The following is a 17857-nucleotide window of genomic DNA, read 5'->3' on the forward strand; positions in this document are numbered from 1 at the left end:
CACACGCACACACACATAAGCGCGCGCGCTTATTCAATATCACTCTTTCTAGCACACTCTCTCAGGCTTTGAATCAATAAATCATTCAATAAATTGCTCAATAATTCGATCATTAACTCAATCAATCGCTTAGCCACTCTCTCAATCAATCACTCTCAGTATCTCAATCAGTCTATCACTCAGTCACTTGCACACGCTCAATCAAAATCACACTCATTCACTCACTATCTCTCGCCCACACTCTCATGCTATTAAGCAATAAACCATTCAATAAATCCTTTAGTCAGTCACTCAATCTCTCGCTCACTCAAGCAGTCAATAAATAAATAAATAAATAAATAAATAAATAAATAAATAAATAAATAAATAAATAAATAAATAAATAAATAAATAAATAAATAAATAAATAAATAAATAAATAAATAAATAAATAAATTCAGTTGGTCCCATTTTATTTTGAAATCGGCACAAAAGCAATTGTTTTTCTTTTGCGCACGTGTAAAATGCCTTGATTCACGATGAATCGCTGTGGAAGTTCCTGGTAACACTTTCTACTGACACTTTGTGCAGACTTCAGCATTTCTAATATTGCTTGAGTGTCGACTGTCAGGCGCTGCCGCACCGGAAGACGGTGTAGAGGAGAATGCAAAGCTATGAAAAATTCCTGCAGCTGAAGATGGCGTCATCCGGTAGGCTGTTCTGAATAATGCGATTTAATCTCTGCCAACTGTTGGTTGTTACGCATCGGAGCCCCACGAAACTGCGACTAATTAGTTCACTTGCTGCATATTGTGCTGGTTAAATCTGAAAGAGCACATATTTGCGGCACGCAGCCTATCTTGCCCAAGAAATCACTTGCAGTCGTTATTTACGAGGAACTAATTGTCAAAATAATTATGACAAAACAATTGTCACAAAAAAAAAATGGACAAGATAGTCAAACTAGCCAGGAGTTCTATACTGATCTCTACAGTAGCCAAAGTAGGGAGGACAATAATGAGATTGGCGGTAGGAAAAGCAGTCAGACATTCCGCCAGTGACGAACGACGAGGTAAAGAAAGCATTAAAAACTATGAAAAGGAGGAAAGCAGCTGGAGAGGATCAGGTAACTATAGGTTTGGCGAAGGACGGGGGAAAGATATCGTGCTAAGAAAACTGCCCAACCAGTATATGCAGCGTCTGGTGTCATCGACGGTACCGGAACCACGGAAGAACGCGAACATTATCTTAATTCATAAGGAAGGGGACGCTAAAGAGCTGAAAAATTAAAGACCAATCACTTTAATGTCTGTTACGTATAATATATTTACTAAGGTAATCGCTAATAGAATCAGAATTTTAGAATCAAGTAAAATATCAAGCAGGTTTTCGGAAAGGGTACTCTACTATCGATCATATCCATTATCATCCAGGTGATAGAAAAATGCTCGGAGTATAACGAGCCCTTATACACAGCATTCATTGATTACGATAAAGCATTTGACTCAGTAGAAACCTCGGCGGTCATGCAGGCATTGGGAAATCAGGGGGTAGACGAGCCGTACGTGAAAGAGCTGTAAGATATATATATATATATATATATATATATATATATATATATATATATATATATATATATATATATATATATATATATATATATATATATATATATATATATATATATATAGTGGCTGCACAGCAACCAGAGTTCTGCATAAAGAAAGTAACGAAGTTCCTATAAAGAAAGGTGTTAGGCAAAGAGACACGATCTCCCCAGTACTATTCACGGCTTTCTTAGAGGAAGTATTCAGAGACTGGGATTGGGAGCAGTTAGGGATAAGGGCAGATGGAGAATAGCTCAGTAATCTGTGATTTGCTGATGACATTTGCCTTGCTAAGTAACTTAGGGGATGAACTGCAAAAAGTGATTGATGATTTAGACAGGAAAAGTAGAAACGTAGACTTGGAATGCAGAAGACTAAGGTAATGTTCAACAGCCTCGGAAAGGAGCAGCAGTTTACGTTAGATAGCGAAGCACTGGAATTAGTAGGCGAACATGTCTACTTATGACAGGTAGTAACCGCAGATCCGGACCATGAAAGCGAAATAACAAGGAGAATTAGATTGGGATGGAGCACGTTTGGCAAGCACTCGAAGATTATGACTATCAGCTTGCCGGTATCGCTCAAGAGGAAAGTATACAACAGTTACATCTTATCTGTGCTCGCCTATGGGGCTGAAACCTGGAGGCTAACCAAGAGAGTTCTACTTAAATTGAGGACAACGCAGAGGGCTATGGGACGAAACATAGTTGGAGTAACGTTAAGAGATAGGAAGCGTGCGGGGTGGGTCAGAGAAATAATTCAAGTTACTGACATTCTAGTTTAAATAAGGAAGAAGTAATGGGCATGGACAGAACATGTAGTACGAAGTAAGAATAATCAATGGTCGCTTAGGGTAACAAACTGGACAACAAGGGAAGGAAAGCGTAGCAGGGGGCGGCAGAAAGCTAGGTGGGCGGTTGAGGTTAAGAAGTTCGCAGGTGTCAAGTGGATGCAGCTAGCACAGGGCAGGGTTAACTGGAGGAATATGGGAGAGGCCCTCGCACTGCAGTGGGTATGGTCAGGCTGATGGTTATATTGATGTTGTTGAATTGTCAAAACATCTTCGGTATCGGCGCATTAATTTACTTATAAGGGAGTTATTACATATAGCTACAGAGCTACCGCTGTTATATAAACTTCATAGTTCAAGAAAAATCTGTCGTGCTGCCAGTTTGGAACCTAGGACCATCGCACAATTGCCTATCCGGGGAAGTTGCTCTGCTAATAAGCTGATCTAACACAAAAGGCGAGCAGCTCAGATGGTAATGCGAGAGCGAGCTGAACAAGGGCTCGAAGGTCTTGGTTGAAAACTCAGCAGGTGGAGCACAAAGGCAACGCTTTCAGAGCTCGCCTATAATAGTTTCTTTAGTTAAGGGAAATTGCTTCGCATGGCGCAAACAGCCAAGCCTACGACGTTTTCTCTAACAGCAAGATCGATGAGTTTGCTTCTTCTCTCTCGCTCTGCTTCGCTTTGGCGCCACTCGTGTGGTATTGTTAAAAAATGGGAAGGCTCTACTTATACATTTGGGCCACCGGCTGTCGACATGTGTATCAGAAGCGCATAATTATCAAGCTACGGATATGCCACAAAAGCGCCAGAAGCATTCGCTGCGGTTATCTTTGAGGGAGAAACAAATTGCTCGTATTCGGAAGAATTGAGCGCTTGCTGTAGGTGTGCAGGCAGAAAAGCGATTTCCGCAATTTAGTTTTTTTTTCTTTTTTTTTTGCAGCAACACTTTTGCAAGGTGCTTGAAATCTATTAATGGTCACTGAAGAGAAAATGAAAATAAGCTTTAGTGACAGTGAGGTTCTGCACTGACTGGCGATTCAGCATTCTGCCTAGTTGCTTCTGAACGTCACTTTTCTGGCTTGTTGATGCCATGTTAATGTTGTGTTAAAGAGGGCAAAATTTTTAAATTGTGATTTTACTTAACACAACGCCTACTTTCCTTCTATACTTCGCAGGGAAAAGGGTGCTTGTGCGAGCACGTGACCTTTGACATTTGGGAACTAAGGAGCGCGCGCGCGCGCATACAGACGTCACTTGTCGCCATGAGTTCCCGAGACGAGGGCTCAGTTGCAGCCGCGTCGCTTTAACGTCAAAATTCACGTCCGCGTTCGTGAAGTCTTGACAGTTTTTCTTTTCTTTCCCTTTAGAGCTAAAAGGTGCGAGGAGGCGACGCCGGAGGCGGGAAAGGGAGCCGGAAGCGCAGTGGACAGCCAGCGTCGCTCTTAATCCAATTCCGTGCGGCGAGGCCGCCTTTTTTCCCGGGCGGCGCTCGAGTTGGGCCCGAGCTCCGCCGCAGGGCGCTCCGGTTGCGGGCCGTGCAGAAGGAATCGATAGCGGCAGCAGCAGCAAGCAGCGGGAGCCTTGGTGGCAGCCGAAGACGCGACGATATCGGCCGCTGAGTGATGTCGTCGAGTGCCGGTGCCGTGCCGTGCGTCGCGAGGCGGCCCCGCCGAGTCCTGTCAGCGGACCCCGCGGCGCCGTAGCGTCCTTGCGGGGACGCGTCTCCCAGACGGCACCGTCCATGCACCGCCCACAGTCGTCGTTGTGCAGCCGCCGCTGATCAGCCCGGAATTACCGGAGCAGCAGCCCCACGCGCGCGCGAAGGCTTACCCCGTGAGTTGTGCTGCTGCTGCTGCTGCCCGCTCGCTGGTCGCAGCGCCTCCTTCCCTTGCATGTCCATCTCGGTCGACGCATAGACGCGCGCACGCACTTATGTGGGCCGTCCGAGGCATGCGTCGCGTGCTGTCACTGCGTCCCTCGCTCGTCCTTGCGGTGTCGAGCGGCGGCGAGAAAGCGAGAGGCCGGAGAGCGTGTCTCTCGCGGCAATGGCAACGCCGTACACGCTGCTCACTCTGCCGCCCTCCCTTCCCGTTGGTGCGTGCGCGCACGCGCGTGGTCCACAAAAAGGGACGCTGTGCCTAGAGTCGCCAGCGCGAGAGCGCGCGCTTTGGGTCTGCCGCAGAAAGTCGCGCGCGGTTTTGTTGCACGGATGTGCTATTGATAAGCTGTCTGCATGACGTGGCGACCACGCTTTAAAGATGTGATCGAGACTGCAGTGCAGTTGGGGTGTAAACGCTTCCTTTGGCTTTCTATTAGTCCGACATATCACCGACTTGTGCGTATATGAGCGTCACCGCGCGGATGACATGCACGGCTTCCGATAACCCTCTGATAGTGTAACCGAAGGCTGCGAGCATAAGTTTGGCCACACTCTCCTCTTTCACTGCATTGGATGCGGCAAAGTGTTGCAGGCTCGCACAACGCGGAAATGGAGCCATGCCGCCGTTTCTTTTAATACGATTTCTAGACTCCTGCGGGGGCTTCGGGAAACGCACGCAGTCGAAGACCGTCGCATATGTTTTAAAAGACTGTCATTCTTTGTGTAAAGTTATTTTCCTAGTTAAATTTGCTTCATTTTAGAAGTTCGTTCGCGAACAAAGCCTATATATAACATTGCCTGAATCGCTTTTCCTACTGGTCCACTGCGGAAGGAACCTGCAATCGGGCCCTGTATTGCTTGAATTGGTTGCGTGTTGATATCATAACATCAAAGTGTCCCGTGAACAGTTCTGTTTTTACCGCAGGCATTTTTTGTGAATGATATTCTCCTGAAACGTGCTCACGTCGTCAAAACACCTATAAATTAAACACGAAAATAATTCGAGAAATACCTCGAGCTATGTGGACTTTTGAATGGAAGCCGCGTTGCAAGGCTTTGTGGCTTCATCATATAGTACGTGTGTATTTCTCACACACCAGGTTGGCAGAAACAGTGGACGCACCCACGGCGCAAGTGGCAACCAACTCTGTTTCACGTACAGCACTCACTACGCATCACTGATGCTTGGCAAGGATGCCTTTTCCTGGCCTTTTCAATATCTGTTTCAGTTCCAAAATGATGGCATAGAACAACGTCACGTATCTTGGTAGGACACTATGGTGATGTATTTACGTCTAGTTGCGAATGATGTAGGCGTTCTTAAAGAAAACGAATTACGAGGGACTTTAGCGACTAAAGTAGTGAAAGGCGAAAGCCTGAGTGCCGCATTCTGCTACGCAACGGTCACTAATAAGTAGTTAAGTAATTAGATGATCGTTAATTAATCTATTTGTCATTAAGTCCATAATGAACTACTTCATTGACCATTAATTAGTAACTACATACGTAATTAGTTATTAATACTTGATCATTTATGGCCATATAAGGCACGCACTCGAGCATACTGCGGTGGTGCTCTGTGATTGGTCGAGACCTCTGTGACGTCATTCCGCCCCGGCCAATCAGAGCCGCCGCAAAAGCGGGACACAGTTTGTCCACGACAACATGAGCCATTGAAGGTTTTCGCCTTAAAAGAGTAGAACGTCAAAATATGTTCGATGGAATCATGCATCGTTATAAGCTTAGTGTTGCATTTTCACTGTTCCGTATATGCAGTGATAAATTGTATGTTCCTCTGGCAGCAGCGCCTCAAAACTTATAGACAGGTACTGTTCCAGCACTATTACAATACTATGAGGGTAACAGTTTAGGCAGCTTGAATATTTATGTGCGACGCCTTTGTCTTTTGAAAGAGTACTTAAATTTTCCTTCTAAAGGGATAGTCTGTACTGCTGGATACGAGTATAAATATATTGGCATGTTCTGGTAGACCTTACGACTTGGTTGCAGTATCGAGGGGAGAACTCGTGATTTAATCAGGAATTTATGTTTCAAATTGATCACGAACTAAGTTAAGTTTTTGCAGAAGATGGCTTCATAACGTGTTCCTTTGTTGCTACTAACATTTCATCTGTTTGGAGCGCATCAAATAAATATACTACATTTTATGATTATTCCACAGCGTCATACAGACAGATATAGCAGCGCTGCTATAAGCAATAACGGTTGTGGGCATCTGCCGTAGATGTCACCGGGTTTATTTAGCCTACTTACTCATTTCATTCAATTTAAAGTTCTCAGTTGTAGTTTTAACAAAATTTGTGTAGCTTTGCTAATGACACGTTATGCAAGCGACTTGGGCGGCGCGGCAGCCGTTGTGTTCATAGAGTTCAATAGTTATTATACTAATTGTATGTCGTGTTCATAATATTAGTGCTTGCAGACGCGCACTACCACTGCGAAAACGAGACTACCAAACGGAAGAATAAAGTTCTAAATGGTTCTGTTCTGCCTCTAAGCTCTACAGCTTGGCTTTCGTTAATTTGGGGATGGTGCTTTTCCACGAAACAAGAAAACGTTCTTTAAAATACAGCAGACTGTCCATCTTATGTTGTTCTTTTTTTTTTTTTTACCGGCTTTAAAAGTAAAAAAAAAATAATGAAATGGATTTTGCTCTATGGTGCCACCGCGCGGACACCGCGGTTTTAGTTCTGGGAAAATGTGGGCAATAGAGAGGAAATATTGCTCCACACATTCTCCGAGGCGAAGACCTTCTATTTTTTCGTTAAAGCGACTCGCTAAATACCCCAAGGGAGTGACTCCATATATCGCATCCCATAACCGTCTCACGCGAGAAAGCACCGCCACTAGCGACACTCAGAGGCTGGCCAGGAATTCCTACTTTCATTTTTTTCCCCTCCGAGCGGTTCCTGGTATCATTAATGAAGCGCGTCGAACGAAACGTGATTTGTTCTCCAACCGCGTTGGTTCCGCGCCGACCAGCTTGGGGAGGCCAAGTGTGTGATTTATGCGTACCGCGGCTTGATGACCGGGAACCTTGCGTAGCTTATCGTTTGGAAGCGACGGCTATGCACTTACTTTGCATTTTATTGCTGCCGGTGAAGCTCCTTCAGAAGCGCTACATTGAATGCCAACGCTTCCTGGATGCTCTCGCAGTTCCATGGTTGGGCGACCCGCATCATGCCCGTTAGGGGGACGACCTGACGTCATTTCGCTGCTGAGATCTTAACTACTTCCACCGGTCAACTATTGTAGGCTATATAAGGTTTTTATGCAGAACCGCTTTTTTTTTTCTTTTACAGATTAGAAAGTTTTTAATATCGGCGCGCTATTCTGGATATTGCCGAGCATAGTGTTTTGAAGTGATTGCGTCAGAGAACCCGTTCCATAGATAATTTCGCGTTGTCGGGGTTGGGAGCGAAAAATCATGAGGATGCCACTGGCAGGTGGTAGTTGGCCGGTGACATGGCCGGGCACTCACTGACTGGCGGGTTGTGTGACGTCACGGGGCCACAGTGCATGGCGGAATTGGCAAGAAGTGCCAACGGATTGAAATCGAACCATCCGAGACATTTGGATACCGGGTTAAACACACTGATCCTAGGCAAAACACTTCGCACAATTTGATTGAAATGGGGAGATATACCTACGTCGTGTGGTTTTCCACATGATGTGGTAGATATGGCAGCAATATATTGATAGGTACGTGCGAGGTGACAAGGGAAACCACATAAACAGTAGCGATTCAGCAAAAATAGGTCGCAATTCCTAAAGCAGCAGTTTTTTTGCGCTGAACACAGTTTCAGAAAACGCGCGCTAGATTTGCGCGGCAACATTATTATGCACGCACTTATGGCGGGACTTTTCCGACCGCACTGTAGAGTTCACCTTGACTACAGGGCGCACCCAAACTCACCAGTATATCCACAAAGAGCAGCAGTGTATTTTAGAGCGCCGCGTCGCCGTTGTAAGCGTGCAGAATAGAGTCATGAGGCAAATAAAATTTCACAGAAGAGAAAGAAGAGCCACAAGCTCTGCGTCGCTCGCTTGTGGCTCTTCTTTCTATTCTCGGAAATTGTCTTTGGCTCGTGAGAAAAATAGAGAGTACTTTCTGACTGCACATACATACATACATACATACATACATACATACATACATACATACATACATACATACATACATACATACATACATACATACATACATACATACATACATACATACATACATACATACATACATACATACATACATACATACATACATACATACATACATACATACATACATACATACATACATACATACATACATACATACATACATACATACATACATACATACATACATACATACATACATACATACATACATACACACACACACACACACACATACATACATACATACATACATACATACATACATACATACATACATACATACATACATGTAATCATGCTTCCAATTCTTTATATCAATATATCACAAACATGCATAAATCGCTGCGCTCAAATTTCTCGTTTGGGGATATCGTAATCGAATTTTTTTTCTTTGTGAGGTTCTTCCATCTCATGTGCCGAAGATGTACATTGTGCGCGGGCATGAATTCAATGGGTTTCCTTCATTATTGCTCATGGCTCACTTATATTTTTTCGCCGTACAAAATGAGGCAATGGTTAGCACGGACTTCATCAATCAAGACTTTTACCTTTCCTTCTTTTTTTTTTTTACTGTTTCGTGTTAAAAATCGGGAATCAATTTTTGACCAGAAGTAGCAGCAGGTAAGTCTCAATTTTACCCGAGTTAGCAAACTAAAGGGTTCAAACGAACATTGTTGTTTAGATATCTTCTTTTTTTTTTTGTCGTGCAGCTCATTTTACCACAAATTTATCGCGCGTAATCTGAAGTCTGCTATAAATAGGGGCCTATATTATGAGCGAAGTGCTTTCTTTGTGACAAATTTCATAAAAATGTTTTTTTTTTTTTTCTCGTTTTCCATCTACTCTGTTTTCTCGGTAATCCTGCTTATGCGCCCTGTCTATTAACGACCTGAACGTATGCTGCTTATTTGAGCTGTATGCAGCTCGCAGGGCCAGCTCTTCTGACTGCATTTTAGGGAAAGAAATAAAATATGGGCAGGGGTATGGCAAGAAGTGTTTAGAATAAGTTGAGGCCATGTTATAAATGTTACTATGTGCTAAAAAACTAAAATAATCAGAGAAAAAAAGCAAAGGATGCTTCTTGTAAAGCATGCTTTTCTGCAGACAGTGTCTTTATGTGGCAAAGCTAACTTTCAAAAGCGCAAGATTGCTGAGCACTTACGCCCTGAACGTATGCTGCTTATTTGAGCTGTATGCAGCTCTCAAGGCCAGCTCTTCTGACTGAATTTTAGGGAAAGAAAGAAAATATGGGCAGGGGTATGGCAAGAAGTGTTTAGAATAAGTTGAGGCCATGTTAGAAATGTTACTCTGTGCTAAAAAACTAAAATATTCAGAGAAAAAAAGCAAGGGATGCTTCTTGTAAAGCATGCTTTTTTGCAGACAGTGTCTTTATGTGGCAAAGCTAACTTTCAAGAGCACAAGATTGCTGAGCACTTTGTTAAATCTGCCTGCCTAATACTGCAAATTAGAATTCTAACTCCTCAAATAGTTGTGCATGCATTGAATCAGGACCTGTACGGGTGCTTTCGGGAAAAAAGAGACCATAAGGTCTGTCTCAAAATTTGAACGGCGGTCGAGACGAATTGCCGTTTGGGGCTTACTGAATGATTTGCCTAGTTGTCATAACTACTTTATTAATCCGTCGTTTGCACCAACCTAATGAAACACGTTAGAACTGATGCTCGGGGGGAGTGGTATGTCATTTTCAAGAACAGCACAACTTAGACAAGGACGGCGCTGAATTATAACTGAAGTTTATTGCTCTGAACGAGGAAACAAACAGATGAGGCTTGTTTGTCACATGCATGAACAAGTGCGTTTCGCCCGTATGTTGTCTTTTTGTTGTTTGAAGCCTGATCTGTCTATTTGTTTCCTCGTTGTCAGCAATAAACTTTAATTATATGTTAGCACCTCTCCGTCTATGTCTTCCTTCCATCATTGTTTAAATTATATGTCAGCACCTCTCCGTGTGTGTCTTCCTTTCATCGTTGTTTAAATTGCGCTGTTCTTCTTGAAAACTTAGTGAAAGCTGCAACCACCTTGTTTTTGGAAGAGCAGGAAAAGAATCCCAAAAGCACAATATATATATATATATATATATATATATATATATATATATTTTAAGCGCGCTTCTCCACAAAACCAGTCGAAGTCATGTGAAGACAATGGAGCACATGGAAGGAGCAATGCTGTTGAGAAAGTTGACGAAGAGTACGGATTACACCACTCGTGGATATATTTTTTTCTGCGCATTTTTGAGGGCCTTGCTGACGGAGAACCATATGACACGCACACTCACTAGTTGTTATACCCTAAACAAATGCCGCGACAGCGCCATGTATCAGAGGTGTCTAAGTGAAATAATATGATTTATAACAACACCGTCGACGAACTTGTCCATGGTTACATGATCATTGTTTTAACAGAAACAAGCCTGTGTCTACGTAACTGCCCCACGACCTAACTGCATCACTGCCCTAATGGGTTTGATTCAAATTATGTATCCTTATTTCAGCATTACAAGTTTATTTTTCCGACACTAACTGAAACTTTTCGCCAGCGCGCTTTACCGTACCGCCGTTAAGCTATATATCTCTCATGTACACTGAGGCATGAATAAATGGGAGACTACATACCGCATTTTGCTAGTGTAAATGTTACCGTGCTTGACTTTTACGAACAAGGAGGAGGAGGAAGATGAGGAGGAAATGCAGGGAGGTTAACCCGTAGCAAGGCAGCGCTTAAGAGTGCATAGGATAAGGGTAAGTGTAAACAGTATAAGGTGCGAAAATAGAGACCACACGATTACATGAAACCCAGTCGCTTTTACGGCCAGGGAAGCCGATCAGCTAGGTATATATGTCAACACTATCTCTGAAAGTTGCCGTAAATTATACACATGCGCATGACCACGACGCATAGAGGAAAAGAGGAAGTACCAGGGCAGTTTGCATTATAAACCGCTAATAAACGCCGCAGTAGTCATTCGTCATCTGAAAAGAAAAGACGAGAAGAAAGGACAGGTCATATACTTGCGTTTGGCAATTTATATCCCATAAAACTGGTGTCGTTCACAAAATAATCTTGACACGGTGGAGACACTATAGGTTGCCAAAGGGAACTATTTTTTCAATGTATTCAGCTAGAACAGGCGTTTCAAAACGTGCCTGGCCTTTTTAGGCATCACGAAGCTATCACGAGGACTGTTATCAAAAACGTTTCACGTTCTGAAAACCTGGTACACGTTTATAGTTTGATCTGACAGTTTTATTGCATCCCGATGAGTATGCGTTTGTTGACAGCCGAGATATGATTTTTGTTGCTGCTTCCTTTACTGATCTATATTTTGTTGATTTCACTACAGGTGCAATCTTTGTTTGAGTCTACCTTTCGGAGCAAAAAGAAATTACTTACAAGAGATACAGCTATATGCGTTCTTAATTCTTTGTGTTCGTCCTTGCACATTCTGCTCTGCATTTTACCCGTCCTCTGGGAAGGAAGTACAGACAAGACATGGCTACAAGAAGACAGCGAGAATAGCGGAAAGTGCTCGGAAAAGGAATTGGGTTAGTGTCTGCCCGGAGAGCCCCGACTAATATTATATTAAATGACATTATAGCAGCAGTAGTTGCCGGGATTACTTCTAGATCTTTTTCTTTATTTCCGGCTGTTAAAAAGGCAGAGGCTCTAGCAGCCTTGCTCTGCAACTAGATTAGTTATTGATTGTGTAGTTATTTTTTCTTACTTATAACGTGCAGCAATCCGGGGCTACCGTGAGCAGAAGATATTACATTAAGGCATGGCGCATCTGGGCTCTTTAACAAGACTTGGATATAAGCCACGCAAATGCCGCGGGGCACAGTCTGCTTGAGCAGGAAGCTGCGTCGGAAAAAAAAAAATGATCTGAGCAGTAATTTTGTTCCAAGGTAAGTACGGCGGAACCCTCGGCGCAAGTAAGGAGCTTAAGCTCGACTCTTGGGCTTTTTTTTTTCTGGAAAATATGTTGTGTGTGTGTGTGTGTGTGTGTGTGTGTGTGTGTGTGTGTGTGTGTGTGTGTGTGTGTGTGTGTGTGTGTGAGTGTGTGTGTGTGTGTGTGTGTGTGTGTGTGTGTGTGTGTGTGTGTGTGTGTGTGTGTGTGTGTGTGTGTGTGTGTGTGTGTGTGTGTGTGTGTGTGTGTGTGTGTGTGTGTGTGTGTGTGTGTGTGTGTGTGTGTGTGTGTGTGTGTGTGTGTGTGTGTGTGTGTGTGTGTGCGTGCGTGCGTGCGTGCGTGTGTGTGTGTGTGTGTGTGTGTGTGTGTGTGTGTGTGTGTGTGTGTGTGTGTGTGTGTGTGTGTGTGTGTGTGTGTGTGTGTGTGTGTGTGTGTGTGTGTGTGTGTGTGTGTGTGTGTGTGTGTGTGTGTGTGTGTGTGTGTGTGTGTGTGTGTGTGTGTGTGTGTGTGTGTGTGTGTGTGTGTGTGTGTGTGTGTGTGTGTGTGTGTGTGTGTGTGTGTGTGTGTGTGTGTGTGTGTGTGTGTGTGTGTGTGTGTGTGTGTGTGTGTGTGTGTGTGTGTGTGCGTGCGTGTGTGCGTGCGTGCGTGCGTGTGTGTGTGTGTGTGTGTGTGTGTGTGTGTGTGTGTGTGTGTGTGTGTGTGTGTGTGTGTGTGTGTGTGTGTGTGTGTGTGTGTGTGTGTGTGTGTGTGTGTGTTTTCTGTTTTTTTTTTATCTTGTCTTTAAATTTGCGACTCAAATGTCTTTTTCACCAAAATTTCAAGTTAATCATCGTTCCATTTGTCGATTGACTTTTTTTTTTGTGTGTGTGTGTGTATGGAGAGCGGGAGCTACAGTTTATAATATGCGTGGATAAAATTATAAGAAAACAGATCAAATAGCATGCAAGAGCGGAAAGTCTACACTAGGAAATAATAGCCAGGGAGGAAAAATGGGCAGAACAAACTAGCCCAGTTGACCATTGTCTTGTGACAAGTCTAATGTTCGCAGCACAGGCTAGAAAACACTTTGGTGCAAATATGTACAAAGCTGTTGTCAGCAGTAGGGTGTAATGCCAAACCGCGTCATTTGTAGCTGTTTCTGCTGGGACCTCACCGCATTAAGGATTTCATTGCGCGAAAATAAAGAAAACGATCATAAATAGTTATATGTAGAAGCAACTTGCCTCCAAACCGTTGCGATATCGCACCTGGCCTTCTTTAGTGTTATTGTCTAAAGAAGATAAATATATATTTGGTTTTTAATATAATTTTGTCTGTGTGCGAAGAAATTACGTGAAATGCTAGGATGAGCGACATAACAGAAAAAAGAAAAAGACTGTAGAAAGAAGAGAGAGGAACTTTGGCCACAAAAGTATGGCTAAACGACTAGAAATGACGTTCTTTGGAGGATGAATGTTGACCATTCCGAGGAGGAGGAGGATGAATAACTTTATTTGGTGTCCAGCAGGGTTTAACGTGACTGGGCTTAAGTCTCCCTCGTGGGAACGTCGACATCTTGTCTCTTCGCCGCCATGAGGGCCTGCTGGACGGCCCATAGTTGGTCGTTGAGGCTGGAGCTGCGCAGAGCGGCTGACACCTCGACGAAGCTTGTCAGGTTATCCTCAGTCATGAAGATATGAAGAAACTGCAAGCTCGTCACTTCCATGAAGTGCAAGGACCTAAATCCTCACGAGTCATCATTATCATCATCATCAGCCGCGTTATATCCACTGCAGAATGAAGGCCTCCCCCTTATACTCCTATTAGCCCAGTCCTGTGCTAGCTGTATACACTTGACCCCCTCACTGGTAACAACACTTGAATAGTATTTTTTGTTTGTTCATGGCACTCGGATTGTTCTTTTGTGTACGTTGTCCAGTAAGGTTTGATGATATCGCTTTAGAACAATAAAACCTATAAACTAAATCCCCATTCCAGGAAAGCATACTCCACCAACTTTACTTAGCCAAACTTCGAAGGATCCTGATTGTACAAATGTGCTCTCACGCTGAGATTTCGGTGTGGCAAATGAATAAACTGCACATAGTGTAAATAATTCTAAACTGCCCCCCCCCCCCCCCCTCAGTAACCTGCTTCATAGTATACCATGTGGGTTTTTATGAAATAACATAGTTTTATTAGTGAGCATTAGCACAACGGTATTTTATCCCACTGCGTTCCAACCACGCACTGATATATTAGCGGGAATGTGCAGGTCCTCGCTGCCGCACTATTACCGCTGCCGAGTATGTAAGGAACTACGCATATTCATGACGCAGGCGCGTGGCTTGCACTACATTCGCGGTAGGGGTACACTGTAAAAGGCAACGTAAAGCTAAAACTCGCTAGCTTTGATCCTGGGTTTCCTTGGCAGAGCGCTTACCACCGAGTTGTCAGACCAGAAGCACGGGAAACAGACGAGTGCCAATCATTGCACGTTGTACGAGTTCGTGTACGTGCAAAAACAAAGAGATATGGGCTTTAAGACCCACCGCAGTGGAGAGCTGTAGGTAAACCTTGGCTCTCTGGGATATTTCAAAGTGAGCCATGTAGTCTCAATAAGCGAGCATGTTTAACAAATCGTCTGCGCTGAGAAGCAGAGAAATGCAGGGGCGTGAGTTGAGCTTGGGGATCCTAAAACAGAAAGCTGAGATGAGTAGAGTTTTGCAAGCACGTTGTAGGCCGGGAAACGCTCTCATCAAACGACATTGATAGATGTAATATTTATGCATTAAAGTGTGTGCCGACATTACGGGTTTCTTTAAAGTCGTAGAATTCGATTAATCGTGCGTTTCGCGCGCGAAAACTGTGCAGCCGGGGAATAAACAGTTTTCTGGTCTTACACCTACGCACGCTTTGCCAGCGACGAGCATAAAAATCTGGACGTTGCGCGAAAACCATAACAAAATTGATTGCCAGCGAAACTACCACAGTTCCGTTTTTTTTTTTTTTTTTTTTTTTTTTTTTTTTTTCAGACGACTTTATGCTTGATCACATCTGCATGCTCAGTCAACAGAAAAAGAAAACAAAATCGCCGTAGACTTATTTTCTCAGGAGACAGAGAGGAGGAGGGAAGGCTGGCTAAAACAGACCGCAAGAGATCAAATGCCTATTACATGAAAGCAATCAACTCAAAGAGCCATGTGACGTAATGCCGTTAGGGAACTACTAGCTGGGAAGGCTACTTTATGGGGGCTACGTTCAACCGGAGAGGGAGAGAAAAAAAAAATGAAATATTAAGGTACGTTGCGGTTGTGCTGAGGTTTCGGCATGCATTATGGACAGAGCCTTGGGCTGGTACGCATCAACAAAAGACGTTCATGAACATTTTGACAGAACCTGGAAGTAGGTAAACAAATTTTTATGCTATTTTTTTTGGTACTAGTAGGGGTAATGAGTCATACAAAACAATGAACGTGTGCTCACACCAGATGGCAACGTGGGTGGCCAACGTTAGCGAGACAACAAGGAAACTGCACATTTATCAAACGATTTTATATATCTTTTTTTCTGTGACCGCGTCTCCTTCGTAATCAACTGGCTCGACCCGCAGTTTGTTTTAATGTTACTTTCTGCTACTTTTGGCAGCTAGTAGCCAACCTAATGACTGCCTCCAACTTTTGCTTCTATTCCTGTACGACAGCGTCGCCATCAAAGAGAGATTATCGGTCCAGGTCGTGTCAAAATCTGTCCGGGCTCTACCGGAAATTCAGAGGGGCATGAAAAGATGGTTTTTGTGTGACCTTTTTATATCTTCCCAAAATTTTTGTCCTTCTCTTCTTTTCTTTTTCCTTTCAATTACGCATCCAACCCATTCGCTTGGCAACCTCCTTAATCCGTCTGTCAATATCCATCCAAATCAGAAAAGACGCGTTTCTGTCCAAACCGTCTTCCGCCGTTCGGTGACTGCAGCGCACCTGATTCGCTTCGGCGCTCCCGCGGTTGATTATTACTTCGTCCACATCTGTCTTCCTTGTGCCTCAAATATAAAGATATGATTTCTCAACCGCGAATTAAAGAACGAAGGCAAAGAGCCAAAAAAGAAAGAAGAAAATAAAACGAATGCATTAGTTCTGACTCTACACCTCGTGGCCCTTGCGTCTCGCTCGACGAGTGACGGGCACAATTTCCTATCTGAAATCTGAAGGCCCGAAAGGATGAAAAACAAAGCTGTTCCATTTCACTCGCGGCCACCTTTTCTCTCCCCCCCCCCCCCACCCCCTTTCCTTTTTTTTTTTTTATCAACGTAGGAAGACGCGGGTGACCTTCTTTTCCCCATATTGATTTTGTCATCTGTTAAGCTTCATTTCGCCGCCTTCGTGGCGGCGTCGGGTGTCGAGCGGTGGGTGTCTCCCTCTTTCCGTTCACCTCACAAACAGCAAATGAAAGGCTGCTGTCCGCAACGTCGAGCGACCGATAATTGCGAGCGGCAGAGAAATCTCGACGCTTCCGCGCCTTTCGCTTTCTTTATCTTCTTTTTACCCTTTGAGCCCCGAACTTGTATTTCATTAATTCTACTTGTGTCTCGCGTCCACTACCCCTTTTTACTTAGTTACTTGCTCAATACGTGTATCACTCGAAAGTAGGTTTCTTTTCTTCTTCTTCATCTTCTTCTTTCTTTTTTTCTTTTTCGTCGCTTGGCCAAGAAGACCAATGGGACAAGCCTACTGTTTAGCGGGTCGTCCATCCACGCACAACTGCACCACAGTACGCTGCGGCAATGTAGTTAGCTTTGGGCAATCAGCCCTCGTGTCCTGTTGTGACAGCGCATACTGAGAGAAATAGAATGAGCACTAGAAACGATCGAAGTGGTAAAAGAAGAAGGCTAAACGCTCTAATGGCCTCTTAACCGCCCCCCTCTCCACTCCCCCCCCCCCCCCCCCCCCCAAACTACCCTCTTGAATAAGCAAAAAAGAGATACAAGGCAGGGAGAGGCGTACTCACATACAAGCGCGCTGTTGCCGTCACTTGAGTGTGATGAGGCAATTTCGTCGTTGTGACATCCTACCCGTTGGTGGATGAAACTTTCTTCGTACTAACTCTTTTTTTTTTTTCCCCGTTTTGTTTCCTTTTCGTTCGCACGTGCCAGATAACGGTCGCGTCCACGGAATCCCTTCATAAAACTTTTCGGGGTCGTGTCGAGGGAGGCATCATTTTTTTCGCTGTGACTCTCGAGCTGGCTTGGTTTCGGCATCCTTTTGTTCGTAGTGCGGCGCCGGGTATGCTTACACGTCAGATGGCGGTCACATGTTTTTCACAGGCAACGCCGTGTTTTGTGGCCGGTGTCTTATTTCGTCATCACTTTTTGATTGAAAAGTATTTGCGGGTTTTTAGCCCACATTAAGCGGTATAGTAGTAGTAGTCGTTAAGTGGAGTAAGGAAACGCAAGGTGATATCATTAGCCAGGTACAGGTTCTAATTATTAAAGTCCATAGCGTAAGTAAATATTA

The 17857-nt window shown here is 44.0% G+C and overlaps 1 protein-coding gene across 2 annotated transcripts in view; it reads left to right on the forward strand.

Annotated features, from left to right (window-relative positions):
• Positions 1–3939: 3939 nt before the first annotated feature.
• Positions 3940–17857, forward strand: part of LOC146199498 (guanine nucleotide exchange factor DBS-like) — a 251073-nt gene continuing 237155 nt past the window's right edge. For both annotated transcript variants that reach the window (XM_084594992.1, XM_084594994.1), the window contains exon 1: positions 3940–4209. The gene's annotated coding sequence lies outside the window, so the exon portion shown is untranslated. The remainder of the gene's footprint in view (positions 4210–17857) is intronic.

The sequence above is a fragment of the Amblyomma maculatum genome, chromosome 2 (assembly GCF_055883805.1).
Source record: "Amblyomma maculatum isolate TAMU_Amacu chromosome 2, ASM5588380v1, whole genome shotgun sequence".
Lineage (NCBI taxonomy): Eukaryota > Metazoa > Arthropoda > Arachnida > Ixodida > Ixodidae > Amblyomma > Amblyomma maculatum.